This window comes from Chiroxiphia lanceolata, chromosome 3 (genome assembly GCF_009829145.1).
Source record: "Chiroxiphia lanceolata isolate bChiLan1 chromosome 3, bChiLan1.pri, whole genome shotgun sequence".
In the NCBI taxonomy this organism is placed as follows: domain Eukaryota; kingdom Metazoa; phylum Chordata; class Aves; order Passeriformes; family Pipridae; genus Chiroxiphia; species Chiroxiphia lanceolata.
In genome coordinates this window covers 63,800,014-63,817,495 of record NC_045639.1, presented here as the reverse complement: position 1 = coordinate 63,817,495, position 17,482 = coordinate 63,800,014, and the positions used below count along the sequence as shown (strand labels likewise).

General features: G+C 34.8%; 1 protein-coding gene across 2 annotated transcripts in view; it reads left to right on the top strand.

Moving 5' to 3' along the window:
• NKAIN2 (sodium/potassium transporting ATPase interacting 2) overlaps positions 1-17,482 on the top strand; it is a 545,346-nt gene that overhangs the window by 149,469 nt on the left and 378,395 nt on the right. The window lies entirely within an intron of this gene.

Sequence of the window (17,482 nt, the reverse complement as noted above, 5' to 3'; positions counted from 1 at the left end):
GGCTTCCTTGGATTCTTGTATTTGGATATAAAACCAAAAAACCCAGTAGTAGCCACTCCTCTGAAAAAACCCTGCACGTTTGCTAGATTTTTCTAATGAATTATCTGTAAACATGGAAGGATGCACCATAAACAAAAGCTCTTGAAAGAGGGATGTAGCTTCAGAAATTTTAGGATTGAGGATCATTAAGAATTAAGGATGACCAAGATCATCTTTGATGAAGTACTGGTTTTCTTATGGTTCCCAGGCTAAAAGTTCCCATTAGAAATAACACAATGAACTTTTTCCTTGTACCAGTATAATCAGTCTGTCATAGTTTAACTTCAAAATATGCTTAATTCTCTATTTGTGTTGGATTTGCTTTTTGTTTGATTGTTTTTGCTGGGTTTTTATATATCAAAAGCTCTTCACCACTTCAAAGGTTTTAGGGCTTAGTTTTGTTTATTGTAAGGGTTACTGCTCTTTAAATACAATTTGAGCTGTATTTCGTATCTTAATGACTGAAAAGACAGATACCTTATTTGTTCTTGATCTGAGTAGTATGAAACATGAAAATATACATGTTATTCTCCAATGTTTAATGATTGATCACTGTGTAACAAAGAAAAACAAAACTTACTTTAAATTCTCGGACCTTGAGCTTCTGCAAAGCTTAAAAAAATTATTTCTAGCTTGATTAAAAACTAGAAAATTCTGATCCCTTTTGAGGTTTATGTTTCATTCAGTGTAATCTGATTCTACAAGGGTATAAGATCACACCACTTGAATTGTGTTTGAGGAATTTTTTTCCCTTCTGTTAATATTAAAATTGTGGTTTTGTTTTTGTTTTGGAGGCGTTGTTTGTTTGTTTTGTTGTGGGTTTTTTGTTTGTTTTTTTGTTATTAATATTAAAAAATCTAGCTGTGTTCCCAGGAGAAAGAGTATGTGGGGTTTATTTTGTGTACTCTTGAAGAAAATGTTTAACATGTGGAAACTTTTCTGCATGCAAAAGATGCTATGAAGCTGTTTAGTGATTTGAAATGTTAAAACATCTCTCCTGGAAATGAATGAATGAATGAATGAGCAGTTGATTTTTTTCAGGTAGGTAGGAGACAAAACCTGTACAGATGTGGTTAATTTGTTCTAAATGCACCCATATCCTCAAGCATCTACTATCCAGTTATTGCCTCTTGTGAATTTGCACTCTGTTATGTAAGAATATCTACATATTTTAGTGAACATTCCTTCTTTTGTAAGAGTAGTATGAGAAGCGTTCAGTCTGTCCATATACAGGAAACAGCTGTTAAAGACTCCAATTTTATTCTCTTCCTTTTGGAAAAAAATGTAGGAAGAGGTCAGATTTTTCAGCAAGCTGCTTTGTATTAAACATCAAATTCAGTAGTTCCCATGGGTGCTATTAGATGTACTATCATAATGGCTGCTGTACTATTTGAAATAGCAGTTGGTGAAGCTACACTGTGTGCGTAGTAATGTGAACATTCCTGTCTGTGTGAGCTTGTGCACATTCATACCCATGCATGAGCATTTTTCGAATCTCTGTTCATCCTTTGATCATATTACCTTCATGAGTAGTTTATGAACCACACAAGGTCATTTTTGGGAGCTGGAAAGGCTTAGTTTGGAAAACACAAAAGAAAAAGGAACATCGTCGCTTCCACCACTCTCCTACCCCCCCAAAAAAACAAAACAAAACTAAAAAAGAAACCCAAAACAAAAACACCATGAAACAAGTCAGTGTTTAGATAATGAAGTAAACAAAGAGGTTTCTGTGAAAAGTCATTGCTCTGTCTATTCAGTAAACTGATTGACAGAGGAAATGAAAGTGATAGAGTTGCAGCATTCCTCCTACCTCTGATTTCTTACAGTACTCTGCCTTATATCATGATGGCTTGTAGTGGTTGTCTTTGCAAACTCTGCAATTATTTGCAAAGTTGCTCAAATTAGGATACAGAAAGTAATAAAAAACTGTGTAGCCTCAGCTGCTTGTTTATTCAATTTAAAAAGAAATCCTGATGACTAGACAAACACCTCATGATAGCCTACATTCACATCCAATTTTTTAATGGAAACTTGCTTTGTACTAATTGTTCTGGTATGAGACAGGCCAAGCCACTCTTTGTTTTACTGTAGAGCATGCTGTGTCTTGTTCTATAAAGTTACTTGTATGTTTTCTTTGTCATTCACAATTGTACCATTGAATAAAGAAGAGTGTACCGCCAGTGATACTTTTGCTCAACATTTTTTGTCCAAGTTTTTAAACCAGCAAAACCAGCAAGTATTTAAGATCCAGAAAAACCCTTTTCCTAAGCAGTATGTGTGGATACTTTGTGACATGGCTAGAGATTAAATGTTCACCTTCAGATACTTCCTTGAAGGTGGGAGATAATTGAGAAGTACAGGTGCAAAGCATAGCTCCATTGGCCTAATGAGAGTCAGTTTTCCTGCCCAATTTTTACTGCATATGTATTTTTTTGTGGTTATGTAAACTCTTTCAGTGAAGGAAAAACGTGTGAACTCTTAATAAGTCGATACTGAGCAGTATCATATGCTTTTATGACAAGTAAACATTAATTTCCATATTTGTTAAGTATAAAATGAAAGGGAATCAATAATTTTAAATCTGTCAGATGGTTGTCTAAGTATTCTGAATGTTTAGAAAGACGAAGTTGTTTCTAGACATCTTTATCATGTCTCATTTCAAGACAACTTTGCCTAGGTATAAAGAATTCTTTTGGATTTTGCAAAGAATTCCCTGAGTTGGAGACGGCCTGGAAATGGAAGGGCCTGGCTTAACTTCATGTAGAACAAGCCAAAAGATACCAAAAAGCTCTCAAGTTTTCACAACTCTTCCATAAAAGAAAAATAAACTTGTAGCTAGATCATAAGTAATTCAATGTACTCACTTGCTATCTGCCGATTAAGACCTATTGAAAACAAAGGCTTCCAGATCCTTTCTGCTTCCAGCTCATTTTCGTTGATCCAGGCCCCCTTGCTTTCTGCCTGTTCTCAGGGCTGGCTCACTGCTGCAGGAAAGCTTTTACTCCTTTGAGCAGTGGCCCAACCGCCCCAACACAGCAGGTTGCCTGCCTGCTCTTCCCTTCTTCTCAAGAGCCTCCAGAAGTTTCTTCCAGCCAGACATGCTCAGTTTCCCCCAGAAAAGAGGTATTTTCTCTCTCCCATCAGGACTGTCTGTCTAGCAAAGAGAAATGGGAACAAGGTAAAAAGATGTCTGCACTTTCTCATTACATTGTTTTAAACAATATGTAGATAATCAATCACTTGTAAGTTGTGTACTGGAAATGAAACAAATTTATTGTGCAACAAATTTTAGCTAGCTTCAGTGAACATGTTATTGTTTCTCATCTGGAGCTATAGACTTTAAACCTGGCCATCTTTATCATGCATTTACTCTTCTTGGTGGTGGTATTTGAAAATTAGTGATGCCTTCCTTGGCCTCCTGTTTTCTGAAAACAGCATGTTTTACAGTGGTAACATGATCTTGTTCCTTTTTTCTATGTCATACATATATTCTTCAAATATATTGCCCAGTAAGTTCATAGAGACCATCACAATCCTTACTGTGTACTATGCGGTACAGGGTTTCTGGAAACGGTTGTTTTGGCCTTATTTCCTATTTAATGACCATTTCCTATACCACCTGATTTGTCATTTTAGTTTTCCTATCTGCAGTTGAACTTGTTTACCTTTGGATGCTTTACAAACATGTCATTATCTTATTGTAATTGTTTGACAAGTTAACCTATAATTGATTTGTTCTTCAAAGTATGTGAGGTTTTCATGATTGTTTCTTCTAGACCTTAAGCATCATCTAGTTCCAAACCCCCTGCTGTGCACAGGGGGACCCTGCACTAGACCAGGTTGCTCAAAGCCCTGTCCAATCTGTCCTTGAACACTTCCAGGGATGGGACATCCACAGCTGAAAAAGAAAATTTAGGTATTTCCAAAAAAAGAAAATAAACATGGTGCTGCTTCTCTTAATGTTAACAAACTGCAGATGAGGTATGGTATTATTTCATAATCCATCCTCTCAGTTGTGCTGATTTGGCATTCTCTTACATCATGTTGGGTTTACAGCAGTGGTTCTATTACACAGTATACGAGCTGCAGGCAAACCAAGTCTCTGTGCTGATAACTCTAATTCTGGCATGCATATTCTGTGCTGCACATCTGAGTCTCACTCATGTTTTATTGTTATGGCAACTGTTTGATTAATATAATTAGTAAGTTGAATTTGAAATTATAAACATTGTATCATTGAGAGGACTTTTTATTTCTGGTAACAGGGTTACCTTTGAGGTGGCAGTTGAAACAGCTGTAACAGCCCCTGACAGCCTGCCTTGCTCAGTTCTTTCCCTGGAGCAGCAACTATGCTGGTGCTGTCATTCTCAATGAGGGGGCAAGTTCTTCAGCTGATTGAAAACCTCTTTTTGCAATGAAAATGCACTAAAAATCTGAAAGCTGTTGGTCTCTCTGCTGCACCTGGTGTTTTAGACTTCCACCGAGTAAATTGCAACCCTCTTTTTCTATGTCTTTTTTTTTTTCCTCCAAAGGCTTAGCCTTTTGAATTTAATGATAAAAATCATAGAACCAATTTGCCAGTGTCAGAAAAAAATTGTAAAGTCTACAAAATATCTCCATTCACTATAAATCACCCATAATTGCATAAATTAAAATATGCATTACTGCTGGTAGTTGTACTAGTAAAACAGTAATTTTGCTACAGTTATATTACTATTTTAAATATTTGAGAGTTGTGTTGTCTTTCAGGTTAACTCTTTGGAAGATATTAATGCTTTAATATTGATCTGTGCTTAAAGAGTAATAACTATAATAATAACTATAGATTCATATTTGGCTTCTCTGGGGCTTCAGAGATTAGTACATCACTGTACTTTGACAAGCTTCAATGAAAAATCCATGCTCCTTCTGTCTCAAGAAGGAAAAAAAGAAAATCTATGAATTTCCAGACTTATACTTAATTTTTACATTATCCTTGAAGATTACAGTAAAAAGCTAATTTTCAGCTGGCCTACACAATTTTTTCTCAGATGTCCTACCTCCTTCACAAGTGATCCATGAACACTCCCTGATTTCCCTGTAGAGTTACTCCCTACCTGTGATAGTTGTACTTTAGTTTTGGGGGTTTTTTGTAGCGCAAACCTATGATCCTAGTGAAGTAGCAAAGATGCTGTGAAATCTGTGAGCAACTGGAAATTCTGAGTGAGATCATTTGTACTTTTCAGCAACTAATTTTACAGCTAGACTACTGCTGTTGTCACTTATTTAAGTTATGGTTCATAGTTTATTTGGGGAACGTTTTGGTGAGGAGAAAGCTTTTGTACCTGATCCAGAGGTAGCACTGCATCTAATATGATTTCATGGAGCTTCCAATTGGATAAAGAAAATGCAATCATGTAATTACACCAACAGAATTTCATCTCTGATGAAGTTTTGAGAAAAGAGAGAAAAAGCCTCTCTCATTCAAAGCATCAAAGTGGCCAAAAACGGTAGCGCACATAACTGCCAGAATATGAAAAGCATGATATACTAGAGCCATCAAAGAATGGACATCTGAACAGATGAGGAGAAAAAGTAAATGTCACTGAAATAGAACAGATAATGGCTTTTTGCTGCCACATAAATGCTGAGGCCACAAGGTGAATCAGAAGACATTTCAAAACAGGCAGCATTGATCCTGTGATAACAGTCCCATTACCATGATTTCATTTCTGTGACACTGCATGATTGATACAGATGCAATCATTTTATTTCCCAGTTGCTGGTGCAGTAGAAGGGTATTTCCTTAGTGTTTGCACAGTACCCCTTTCCTTGCACAGTCAGAGCTCCCACTCCTATCTCTGTACCAATGCTTACATATCAGGACATAGCCTGATGATGGAATTTATCTGTATTTTGCTTTGAGCAGCCATGTGTAATTATGTGTAGTGGTTTTATTCCATGTGTTTGTGGACAATCTAGATATTTCCTGAAACTTCATAACACTTAAATAGCACTGTTAATAAATTATGGATGTGCATCTAGCAATATGATAAATCATAAATACTGAACCTGCTACGAAATATAAAGCAGTCATTTTGTCAAAGCCAAAACCAAAAAGAAATGAAGAAACAGTCTTCAAGTAGGAAGCTAGTTAGAATCAGAGAATTCACACCAAGCTGTATGAATTATACTTCCTCCAGAACTTTCCTAAAAAAAATTTGTTCTTGAGGTATATTTTATATTTTAACTTAAGAAGTCAAAAAGTATTTTCTTTCTAAGAAATGTTATTGTTAACCAGGAAAACAATAATTAAACATCTGACAAACATTTAAAAGGAAAATGTTTATTATGTGTGTGTTAATGGTTTTTTATGGAGTGAGTAATAACTGTATAACTGTGATTGTTTAATGATGTAAGTAGAAAAATGCCTGTAAAGAATCTATATTTTATTAAAGCAACTGATACAGATGGAAGAGGGAGTCAGACAAGATTTCTGGCACACAACCCCTTTTTTTCTCTATATGTTTTTTCTGTCATTCAGGAGTGTGGTTCAGAGACTAAAAAATATACCATATTATCTTCTCCTAGGTGTATATAGTTTTTATTTAAATTTAATTTCTCTAACTTCTAGATACATATTTAAAGTTCTGAGAAAGTTCAAAGTATAAAAGACTTTTTCAGTCTTAAAATAGTTCATTTCATAGTTTACCTTATCAAAATGACTAGTAGCTTTTAGAAAAAAAACTACTGCACTTGTGCAATTATTCTTGAGCTCCTGTTCCTGTAGTAGTATTTCTGGAATTGCTGCTACCTTCTCCTTGTCTGTTTGAACAGTAATAAAAATCAACATGCAGTGAAACAAGACTAGAAGAAAGATCTCTTTTTTTTTTGCCTCACTGTAACTTAAATATTCTGACCTCTCTAGACAGCATCTTAGACATCAGTACCTGAGAGATTCCCAGGTAGCTTAATAGGTACAAAATCAGAATAAATAACAAAGGAATATGAATCACTAACTTATAGGTGATGTTAATTGTACCTTCTTTGTCCACAATTCCGTTATTATAAATAAATAAAGGGTCTTTATTTTTTCTCTTTTTTTTTTTTCCTGTGCCATGGGGAAATGCTTAACTGTTCCATCAAGGGTATTGTCTGGATTAATTAGTTAGTGTTGTTCAGTGCTATAAAGAGTATTCTTGATGGTAATCAAGCATGAGATTGTAGTTATTTAGCATTCCGTTCACTAGAACATTTACAGAGAGAATTTATTTTGAACATAGATGTTCATTTAGGGTTAGTTCTTATTCATTCTGGACAAATCAATCAATGAATGGAAGACTTAGGTGTTTGACGTGTCAGAGATTTTGTTGACACTTTCAACCAGGAAAGTTGAATCTAAATCACAATCTGGATTTTGAGGTCCACATGCTTTGGATGCATCATATAATTATTACATATTAAAGAAAGACACTAACAAGAAAATGAAATTAAAAACAGCATCTCTTTTTGCCTCCTATCATAATAAAAAAATATTCTTTTAGTTGAGCTAAAGATTATTATAGTCTTCTACAGTAAACATGCTATCTACAAAAAACCTGCTTGACATTCACTTTTCATTGAAATGGAATTCTTAGTGGTTTGCTGTAGTTACACTTTTGGAATTCACTTTAGTAACAACCTCGAAACTCATTCACTGTAGATTGTGAGAGGGAAAAACTCTGAAATACTTTACATGAATCTACCACTACAAATAAATTAAAAAGGCATGTGGCATCTATTTTTCTCAAATTTACATCTTTTAAAAGGGGTTTACAATGTTTGACATAGTCAAGTATTAATTTAAATTCAGGTTCTTAATTTTTCTTCTGGTGAAATCCACAATTCACCCTTCAGCTAATTGAAATTTTGAATAGGTTGTGCAGCATGTTTCCCAAGACCACCATGTCCTAAAATGCTATTTGCTTCATTGTTGCTATGACATTTTAGGGGCTGACATTGAGTCCTTCTACAGAAGTAACTACACCATATTTTATAAAAGGCACTTTATACAGTTAAGAACAGTGTACAGTGTTGAACCGTATATACATTTTCAGAACCATTGTTCCTGTTTCCCAGAAATAAAAATTAATATTAGTTATTTGCAGCATACTCTTAGGAAAATCACTGAATTTCCAGTCAGTCTTCTAGAAAATTCCTGTTACTATTTTCATAGAAGCAGAAAAGTGGACTAACTGTTACTTTGAGGTTTATATAAAGTGTATTATTATTTTCACTAATATTAATGGAAATTACAAAGAGCGAACACCTAAATTACATGGGTATACTCTAAACATAATGCAGGACCTGCAGGCTTAGAGTTAATGAACATCAGTATGTTGCACCACAGGCCCTGAATGTGATGAACAACTTGCTGAGGTTTCATCTAATCAATTGAAAAAGTTTTGGAAGATGGAGCTTTGAGCTAATATCAGAATCTGTTCTACATGGCTTTACTAAAGATGGTTAAAAAAAAAGAAAACAAACAAGAAGAAAGTTAAAATATTTCTGAGGCATATTTCTGAGGTTTTAATACCTTTCAGTATATTTTCTGAATGATTTTTAAGACTGATATGTTTTAGCAGATAACAAGCAAAACAGATATTTTTGCAGAGTGCAGTTGCTTATTACAGTAAAGAATGAAAAATATATTGCCAGGAAATGTGTTGCTGCTATTATTTGAGATTTAAATTTTCCCCTGATCCTGGCCTAGTATGTTGCTCAAATTCATATTAAATAGAATCAAGGAAAAATCCTCATGTCATGGTATCTCACTGGCAGAGGTGTTTCCAATTATAGGCCATTGTTTTACATAAAAAATATAGTGGGGAACTAAGCAATAATTTTCTTATAAATGGACTATTTCAGAGAACTGGCAATGCCGAATTTGTTTCGCTTGTTTACGACAAAGTCTGAGGACAAAGAAGTCACAGGCAAACAAGTAAAGCAAATCAGTCTTAAGACTGCCATAGTGACATGACTGCACATGGATGCTAAGGGTGAAAGTCATTGGAATAAAACATGTATCTCCTCAAGCCCCCTGTGTTTTGTTTTATTTGTAGTAGTCTCTGAGAAAGATGTGTAATGTGGTTTTGTAGTTTTATTAATGTTAATAAAATCATAAGAATTAACTCATTTAAATAGAGGATTAAATTTTTCAACAGTAAAGAAATTTTTCCCTCTAGTGATCATAGTACTATATTTAACAAGGCTATATAAAATTACTTTTATGCTGAATATGTCATACTAGACCATGATTAGGATGTGATATTGGAACCCAGTTTTGCAGATGTTCTTCTTTTTATATTGTGGCCTCTTGCACTGGTTAAGAACAGGTTCCTTTTTTTTTATTATACTAGGTTTTTAAGTTAGTATTTATATGGGTTGTGTTTAATGGATGTAGATGTCAATCTAAATAACTAATGATACATGCATATATCCTTCTTAATAATCTATATTTAAGATCTCCCTTCCTTCATGAAGGCAGGTTGCTGGCTTGCTATTTATAGTGGGGTTGAAAACTTTTGAATATTCATGACATTTAATATGTCTTATATCTGATTATTGTGATAGAAATACAGTTCCCGTAAATAACTATTTAAATAAGCAGATGAACTGCAATAGAAATATAATGCGTATCAGTGTTCTCCAGATAGCAGTGAAGCAGGCACTTCCAGGGAAAGATAAACCTCTGAATAAAACAACTTTTGATTTTACACATCTCCTGTTTTCTGAGTGGGAAAGAAATACATCACATGGAAGTGAATATGACTTGTCTAATTAAAAGGTGAACATCGAAAAGTAGTCTAGAATCACATAAATAGAAAGAACACAGGTATTCCCTGAAAAGTCCTAAACTTCTTTTTTAAAAAAAACATATTCACCATGATCTCTATTATGCTTCAAGTTGTATCATAAAGAAGAGTTACATGGATTTTACTTACCTTAATAGGCCCTTAAATGCAAATATTCAAGACTGAGTGGGAGGTGGTCTCTGGGACCGTAAATTGAAAGCAGATGAATTTTTCAAATTGTAGTCACAAATAAAATTAAAAGGAGCAAAATGTATGGTTCTCCCATTCTTAAGTAGTATAGAAAGCCATTTGCCATTTAGGAACAATTTAAACTGTCAATTTGTAAAAAAAAAAGCAACAAAAGAAAACACAAAAACAAACAAACAAACAAAACAAAAAACCAACCAACCAACCAACCAACAACAAAACTCCAAACATTTTTAGAAAAAAGGATCTAGAAAACCTTATAAAGCAATTATGTTCTTGTTGGTGTTCTGAGTACTTAGCGATAATCATGTACACCTCACTTAAAATGTAAATATTTTTCTCCTTCTCAGTACTTAAAAGGAGTGTTTGTAAAAATTCATGGTTTTATTTTTTACTTCTAGTGAACTAAGCAGAGTTATGTTCCTTTTTGCTATAATGACTGCAAAGTGAAGCAGCTACAGGAGCATTGAGTGTTTGGGTTCTTTTTCCTTTGGGGAAGGAGGCCAGTTTTTTTGCTTTATTTCATGTCCATTGTATCTTGTGAATGAAATTAGCACCAGGGATGCCCGTGTCTGAATTCTCACCATCCAAAATGGTTTGCTGAGGAGGACCAGATTTATTATTTGTATTGAGTTGGTGATGTAGCACTTCTTAACAATCTCTTGCACCTTTCTGCTGGAGATGGTACCAACTACTAACAGGAAACTAGATAGGCTGGAGGTAGGTACCCACCAAACAGCTGGCTTGGCAGCTCCTGTCTGGGCTGTTCTTGAGGAGCTGCTGTACATGGGAAATCCCAGATGTGGCAGCTGCACTCTTCCAATATCCCTTTACTCTGGGAAGCAAAGTGCTCCTTTGTCGCCTTGGGAAGTAAGGACACTTGTAGGATGTTTTCTAGGACTCCTCCTGTCTCTGTCTCAGCACCCAGCACTGTGAGGATCAAGCAAACATCATCTCTGCAACTACCAGTTCAGAGTGCTCAGTGCACAAGCTGAGCAGAAGCCATTGACATGTACAAAAATGAATTTAATGAGTTAGTTTTTGGAAAAATCTGAATCTTCTTTTAGTGTTAGCTTAACACAATTTACCTAGTATCAACTTAAATACTTCTGCCGAGTATAATAAACAGGAAAAAAAATCATCAGAAAAACTAGTATAGTGGGATCCTATTTTAAGAAAGCAAAAATTTCATCTTATTCAGCTTAGCTAAAGGACTTGTTTGTTAATTTGAGAGACAATAATTTTCCATACAAGTTTCAGGAAGGTTTTATGTGTAAAGTATTTGGCAGTGGAAGAATTGATCACTGAACTTCTGATGCCAATAAAACATTTTGTTTCTTTATTTATATCTCTTGCTGTATTGCTGCTCTCTGCATTATATCCTTATTTATTTATTTATTTATTTTGCTAATATGGTAAGCAACACTTTTTAACTTTTGTACCTGGCTTTGTTTTGTTGATGTTTGAATCAAGTTCTTTCAAGGTAATTCAGCAAATAGGCCTATATGGAACGACAGTCACTGCCTTGGGTCTTCTCTGAGAACCTTCGAGATAGGATTCATTCATCTGACCTTAACCAGGTCCTCTGGCAGCAACTTATTGTCAAGAACACTGGAGATTCCAGAGGGAAATTCAATTCCATGTTTCGGACATCAGTTTTTTGGATTGAATTTATTTCCCCATAGAGGTTGCTGTTGCTTTCTTTTGGCTATAGAGGAAGTCTAGAGGTCCAGATGTCTCTCTAGAAGAGCTAAATTTAAGATCAGTTTGGTATTTGTCTTCAATATTCTCTCTTTCCTGACAAATCTGACTTGTAATGTAAAATACTGACATATAGGATCCAAGGGCAATTTATTTTTATTAAGGGAGCTGCTTTTAGGATTGAAGCTTCTCTCCTATATTTGAGCTCTCAGTAAGGCAACTGTTTGAAAAATCCCATCCTTCCCTGCATACTGTGTCTTTCACATTTACCTGTATTTTTATTGTTAACACAGAAATTTAATTGTTCTTTTAGTTATGGTCCCCAAGTATTACTACTGCTGTCACATCACTCCAGTTACTTTTTAACTTTTAGTTGTTAATGACTTACCTCTCTTATTTGTGGAAAAAAGCTCTCTTTTCTCTCCCCAACTCACCTTTTCTATTTCCTGTTTACTTCCATCTCTTTTAAAACATGCTTACAGTGTTTTTTTCTTTTAATGCCCTTGCATGCAATACCCAGTAATATTAAAGGATCTTAAGAGTAAATGTAACAAAAAAAACCCCACCAAAAAACAGTTGGAATACCTTTCTTCTTTTGTTTAGGCTTTTCTTTTCTTACCACTTGATTCTCTGGTTCTTTTAAGGTATTATTTTTTTCTTGCTTTTCAAAGATAAATGCAGCTGTCTAATAGACAGCTTTCTGTTGCCTTCTCTTAGTACTTTGGTATTATACCTCCTTGACCTAGAAGAACAAGGGCACTTTTTCTAAAGCAAGCAAATTATATACTTCAGGTTGTGTAGCAACATGGTGCTGATGAGCAACTTCTTTAAAGCAGTTCTGTAGAAAGCACTTTCAAATTACAACATATTGTCCTAATAAAATCTATATTTTTTAACATGTTATGCTTCTTTTAACAAATCTAATCCCATTTTTAAAGTCAGTGTACTACAATTTTCTTTACCTAAATTTAGATCTAAACCATTTCAAATAATTTCCAAAATAATTATTAGTAATTATTATTAAACTATTATTTCCATTAGCAAAAATCTTTGAGGATATTAAGAAAGTGAGAGATAAAACAAAATAATAAAAAAAGACTTAAATATAGGGACAAAGAAAGTCAAGCTACAGAGTACAGTTTATAGAAATTATCAAGCAAAAGATCTCAACTTGTGGAATTGGGAGTGGAAATTAAAGTAAACCTATGCTTCTTATTTATGGAACAAAAGCAATGTTGGTTAATTCCAAAATTCTGAGGTGTCTGAATGCCGGAATTATGCAGCAGTGTTAGAGTTCAAAACATTTCTTAAACTGCACGGGCACCGGAGGTGGTATTTAAAGTCCCCTTCCATCCATCCAGGGTCCAACCATTAATTCTTCTTTCCTTCCAGTGAAGGCAAGATTCTCCTTCATGTTGCTCATTGCCATAGATCAGCAGAGCTTATGGTCTCTGTAACCAGGGACTGGATGTAGGAAAACAAGGGCTTTGACAACTGGAATAAATTGCCTGCTAGCATGGGACTGTAACTGAAGCACAAAGCTAGACAAAGCTCACGTTCCCTCTGCCCAGCAGAGAGTCATTTGCAATGCTCCATGTCACCAGCACAGGAGTGGAAGAAGATGTCAGCCTCACCTTTCTTAATTAGGTGCTGAAGGCTAAAAATATTCTCCTTGTGTGCGATAGAAAGACAAGATAAGGTACACATGCTGACTCCCACATGCTGCAAAGCTAGTAAGGTTGCATTTGCTGAATGGCAATTGAGTTAAAACTAGGAAAATGTAGCTGCAATGCAAGCTTCAGAAAGGAAAGCCGGAAAGAACATTTTTCTTACATACAGAAAAATTCACCTCCCACACAGTGAGCTCTAATAGCAGCAGCATGTCCTGGTCCAAACCTGCAGACATGCACAGGGTCATACAGTTCTCTTTAGCTCCCTCCAACTGCAAACCATTCAGAGCTGAATAATACCACAAAGGAAGGAGGACTATAGTTCTGTTAGCAAAGACTTTCTGTTACCTTTTGAAACTATGTCTTCTTGTAGCAATTCAGAGACACTTGAAGCTGGGAAATGGTATATGTACTTTGGAAGGAATTAAACTTTCTAAAGCTGTATAGCATTAGACAGCTAGCAAAAAAAACCCAACATATTTCAGAGTTAAAAGTAAAGACCAAAATAATCATGTCATGGGAAGTTCCTTGGCCGAAGAGCATTGCACTTTCTATTCTTGCTAATCTTTGTCTAGTTTAAAAACATCTCAGCTACTCTGTATTGAAAAGCACTACTATGCTTAAACTTGAATATTACTTTATTTGCATTCTACTCAAAGAAGACTTAGATAAAAAGCAGTGGAAAAAATAATGAAGATGGCAAATTGTTCTAAAAAAACAACTCCCCCCCTCCTCCAAAGACATTGATTCCCGTGGGAGACTTAAGGAAAGTTATGAAAAATTGTGTTGATGGTAATCTTTTCCCTTTTCTAGCACTAGCTGTCTTGTTACATCAGTGTAGCTACTCTGTCAGAAGGATGCTGAAGTGTGTGATCTTTCAGATCAGCTTTCCAGCAGATAAGTGATGACATTACTTTCACAGGGTCCTTTTCTTTAATATTATAAAATACTAATATTTTATTTACACACAAACATCAGTATTTGACCAGTTTCACCTAGTAGACACTCATTATGTTAAATAGTCATGGACACTAAAGCTAATAATAAATTCTGGTTTTGGTATATCTCTTCTATGCAGGACAGCATATACCCCAGCTAAAAACCACCACATGCTTTCTATTCAAGGAGGAAATTACTAATCCAGGAAATCAGACTATAATTATCTTCAGGTAGTGTCACATCACAGATCAAATGTTATGTTACAGTCCAGTGTCTACAGGCTGCCTTTCTCGTGGGTGTGGCTGGTGTATTCATTCCCTGATATATTTTCCACCTTTAACACTTAGTAAAGAAAAATATCCTGAGAGAAATATGCTTTTCAAGTATAGGAGGAAAAGAGTTTATGTTGAGAATTTATGCTGATGTTGATACTGTTGCTTGTTTTGTTTTGAAAGGCTTTTCTTTTTGGAAGGGATTGTAGTGTCCAGAGTTGGATGGATTAGCATGGGAAATTCTAATCAAAGTTTACAGCTGAATAGGAAATGAAAAGCGAGTGTTATGAGATGTCAAATATAGTAGAGAATATCTTTCTAAGGGTTAAGCATTGGTTTATTTGTGTGAATTGCTGTTTCTGTCTGTTTCATAAACATCTTTAATGACCTCCAAAAAATCTCTATCTTATCCATATGCTTAACTGAACAGTTGGGTTTTTTCCTGTATCACTGCAAGTTCAAACTGTAAGGTACCTGAATCTTCCTATGTTAACAAGTGCTAAATATGTTTTAAAACCTTCTTTTCCAATAATAACAGTTACACCTGCTCTCCAGAAAGGGTTGGTTTTTTTTTAATTATAAATATCTCTAACAAAGATGAATAAATTTACTATTGTCCACACATATTCAGTCTGCAGAGTGAGAGATCTCCTGAAGAAAAGATGCATTTGAAAGCTCTGCATCTTCAGCTGATTTTGGAAAGGCAGTGATGATCAACCATATATATGATGGTTGGATTAAGCCCTTCAAAGTGCCTACACAAGGTTTCCTGGTTGTTTATAACTCTCAGCATCCTACAGAGTTATAACCAGTTGCACAGTCAACATTTTCTGCTGCATCACCTGTATGTCTTTGTGTCATAGAGTCCTTCATTCATAATAATTAAATAATTTTCTTTCTGGTAATCTAAATACTTGTTCTCCTTCCACTCAGCCTTTTGTTGGCTATGTGAATTTTTAACAACAAAAATAACAATGTGTTTAAAATTCTAAGGTAAATCCATAGTTATGAGGAAAAAATAGCATTTTTCTAAAAAGAACCAACCACATTTCATTCAAAAGATTTCTTTCTTTACAGATTAATAAAAGTACTTAGGGCTTAAAATGAGTCCCTCAAGAGCCAGAGAAAGATTAGTTTAAGATATCTACGTGTAAGCAATATTAATAAAGGGGTTGCCATCAGTAAAAGAGTAAAGTGAGGATGCACAATACCACCTCATTTATTCAACACAAAGAGAAATGAAAAAGGTGGTGGAAAGATTTAGAGAATCTTTCAAGATGAAGAGTAGATTTTCCAGTAGTTTGAGGTACATGAGTTATAAAAAATTCATTACTTCATAAGATGATGAATGAAAGTTTGTAGTTAATGAAAGGGATGTATATAATAAGAAAATAGTATAGATTTGCAGTTAATAGCCAAAACAATACAGATAAAAAAAAGAGGAGCAGGATTCTGATGGAGAGGGAGAATGTTTTATTTAGATCGCAAATTTGGTATATGTGATAGTTTATTACCCAAGAGAGTAAAGAAAGCCCTGGCAAGTTTATCAACGAGTGTTCAACTTTAATATGACAATCTGTCTTTTGGAGGCAGACTACAACATTTTTTTTTTTTTTAATTCAATTTATATTTCTAAAAGACAGTTGAAACTAGGTCTTACAGAGAATTGTTTAGAGTTGTATGGCCATTGAAAAAGTCTACTGGCTGGGTTAGTTTCATAAAGAGAATTGTGTAACAGAAAATTTTATCAACTAGAAATCAAGTTAGTAAATTGGGATTTGTGATGAGATGAGAAAGACAATCATTCAAGGATGCCTGGATGAAGAAGAGTATAAGTGCAAATGAAGAGGAGTTAATGAAATTGATCACCTGTCACTCAAAAAGATTAGTGATAATTAAACTGTTATCGCGAGATCTGATTCATCACAACACCAAATCTCAGAACAGTTATGGTTAGTGATCAAAATAATAGTTAACAAAAGTAATGCTTACCTTTAGGAAATGATTGCCATAAATTATGTAATGTCTCTCTTTAGAGTTGATGCAGGCCTTCATCTCCTATATCCCATCATGCCAATGTTTGTACACTGTGTCTCTAATAATGATTAGTGCAGCATGAAGAAAGAAGGACAACATGTTGATTTGTAATGTTCTGATGCTGTTCTAGGTGGATGTATCTGCTTTTTCTGTTTTCCAGCAATGAATATGATGCTAGTTGATAGTTTTAGGTACATAAAATGAATCAATGAATCTGCATCCAGCAGATGACACAAAGTAGATTTTTGTACAGCCATCCCAGATGACTGTCCCCACTGCACATGCTGTTACTAATAGAAATTCATGCATATGTATTGAGTACCCTACTGGAAGACGTTTGAGAGGAATGTGTTTTTCTCCTGAGGAAGGCAATTTGTGCCTACATAGCATGTGGGAGGCACTCTGCCCTGCCATATTACCTCAGCCTTGGTTCCACTTCAGGAGAAGCATTTCAAGTGCATTTCAAGATGCAGGGAAGTTCATACCACATGACTCTAATACAGATATAATGCAATTCATTTCTGTCACTGACCAGGTGAACAGGATGGTTCTAGTGCACTAAGTGCATTGTATACATGTACCCTATGCAGCCTGCACTCCTCCTGCACCACCACTTTCTTTGTCTTTTTGACAGTCCTCCCAGACATATTAAGCTCTGATTAAATTTTGACTTTAGAAAATATTATATATAATTATATAAATATATTATATTTAGAAAATATTATTGCCTACAGAATGGAAGTTTTCTTATTTTTCTGACAGGCCAATATACAGTTTTACGTGGTTTATCTGTAATATGCTGTAT